Source organism: Heterocephalus glaber, unplaced genomic scaffold (genome assembly GCF_053883595.1).
Source record: "Heterocephalus glaber isolate CG9 unplaced genomic scaffold, H.glaber_assembly_v1.0 deba00001465, whole genome shotgun sequence".
In the NCBI taxonomy this organism is placed as follows: domain Eukaryota; kingdom Metazoa; phylum Chordata; class Mammalia; order Rodentia; family Bathyergidae; genus Heterocephalus; species Heterocephalus glaber.
In genome coordinates this window covers 10,310,010-10,312,451 of record NW_028258312.1, presented here as the reverse complement: position 1 = coordinate 10,312,451, position 2,442 = coordinate 10,310,010, and the positions used below count along the sequence as shown (strand labels likewise).

The 2,442-nt window shown below is 40.5% G+C and overlaps 1 pseudogene; it reads left to right on the top strand.

The window, feature by feature from the left end:
- Window positions 1-598: 598 nt before the first annotated feature.
- LOC106009159 (zinc finger CCHC-type and RNA-binding motif-containing protein 1 pseudogene) lies at window positions 599-1,235 on the top strand (annotated as a pseudogene).
- Window positions 1,236-2,442: the final 1,207 nt, after the last annotated feature.

Here is a 2,442-nt window from a genome sequence, read left to right as displayed (position 1 = left end):
ACCATGTGGTGCTTGTTTTCACTTCACGGAGAATACAAGAGTTACGGGGTAACAGACTCTTCTACCTAGATTTCAGAAGGCCTCCAAGTTGAGGCAAAGATGTGTGACAGGTTCAGAATCCCTGCAGGTGTCTTTGAGAAGACAATGTGAAAAGTTGTGAAAATGAAGCTACAGGTGCAGTCAAGACTCCAGGAAGTTGGAGATGCCAGGAACATGGACCATCTGCCAAGGAAAGCTGCGGTAAGCAAAGGATCTCAAAGACTGTTGTGCTGAGTTTGGTCTTGATTTCGGTTTATTCGCCTAGTCCTCCTTTTTGGAATGTAAATGTTCAACATTCTTTTTTATTTAGGGGCTCACAGTGCAGAATTTACTTTGAACTTCAGAGGAAACTTTGGACCTGAACTTTTCAACAGTGCCAGAACTGTTAAGAATTTGATGACACTTAGGGCCCGACCAAGGGGAGCCACGAAGGGCCCCTCCGCTGCCACTACCCCAGGGTTCTGTGCCTACCTCACCCAGGCGCGGGATACCCAGGCAGCTGCGACTGGCAAGGAAAAGTCGAGGTTGAAGCCCCGCTACGCTGGGGCCGCTTTCCCTGAAGAAATGAGTGGTGGCTTGGCTCCAAGTAAGAGCACAGTGTATGTGTCCAACTTGCTCTTCTCCCTGTCAAATAACGACTTATACTGGGGTTACTATAATGAAAGACAAAGATACGAGGAAGAGTAAAGGGGTTGCATTTATATTATTTTTGGATAAAGACTCTGCACAAAACTACACCAGAGCCATAAACAACAAACAACTGTTTGGTAGAGTGATAAAGGCAAGCATTGCTATTGACAATGGGAGAGCAGCTGAATTCATCCGAAGGCGAAACTACTTTGATAAATCAAAGTGTTATGAATGTGGGGAAAGTGGACACTTAAGTTATGCCTGTCCAAAAAACATGCTCGGAGAACGTGAGCCTCCAAAGAAGAAAGAAAAAAAGAAGAAAAAGAAAATTGCCGAACCGGAAGAAATTGAGGACGTAGCAGAAAGTGAAGATGGAGGGGAAGACTCTGCTCTCGACAGTCTCAGCCAAGTCATCGCCTCCCAGCAAGCCAAGATTGAAGAGCAGAACCAATGGAAACCCAGTGCAGGGGGCCCCTCAATCAGAGGATTCATGGCGCCCAAGGATAGAGAAGAGCACATACTTCAGTGATGAGGAAGAATTTAGTGATTAGAGTTGTATAATGTAGATGTCAGGAAAATAAAAAAAAATCTGCAGTACAAAAAAAAAAAAATTGATGACACTTAGAGACAGACTGAGTGCATTTTGTGTAATAAAATAAATATAAGTATTTGGGGCTGCCAGAGGAAAATGCTAGAGTTTAAATGTGTATGTATACATTCTTTCTAAATGTTCCCCAGATACCTCACTTTTACAGGTGGAATCAGGACCAGAAGGGCCAGGCTACTAGGGCTGCTACTTGAAAGGGTATATTCTAGTTCTCAGCTCCTTCCTTTGCTCTTTGCCTCTTGAATGTCATGGGTTGAACAGCTTTCTTCTGCCATGCCATTTTACTTTGCCATCTCTTCCATGGACCAAGACAACCATGGACTGAACCCTCTGAAAACCCTAGGCCAAAATAAACCTCTCCTGCTTTAAGTTGTGGGGATGGGTACTATGACCAGTGATGGGAAAAGTAAGATAGTTTACCTACTCTATAGAGAGTACAGTGTATAGGGTTTTGCACTAGTTGATAAAGAGTGTTGGGAGCACAGGAACCAGTCAGGTAAGACACATTCTCTATCAATGAAGACAGTAGATTAAACTAAGAAAAATAGTGAACTTTGTAACAAATTATTAGATTCTAATTTGAAGCTTGAATCTTTCTTTCCAGTAGACCTAAAATCTAAGGAGCTATTTTTCAAGCCTCAAAATTTTGGTAGAGAATGAATATAATTATATTTTATATAAAATATTATCTCTCACTTTCTCTCTCTGAGTCTCCTTCCCTCTTTCCCTCTCTCCTTCCTCTTTTGTGGATCAATGAATTAGATCAGGGATCTAAAGAAAAATTCTGACAATGCATGAAATAGGTGAGGAGAATGTCAATAGTAGGTTAAATGGTGTTCACATCGAATAATTTGTTAAAAATTATTAGCCAGGAAGAAACTAGAAAACTACAGGGAATAAGCTTCTTCATTTTTTTACAAAAAAAAGACTATATACAATAGGAATTCTGTAAATGAAAATAACATGTATACTTTCCCTCCATGATTTACATTACACTGTGTGAAACAGACAACTCTACCTGAATAGACATAATACTCTAATTCACTCAGAGATGGAGAGAACATTTTCCCAAGAGTTGACTTCTAAGATGAAGTTAAGTACAAGAGCAGAAATAATAATGGTAAATAAGAACAACATGGAGAAGGAGAAGGAGAAGAAGAAATAAG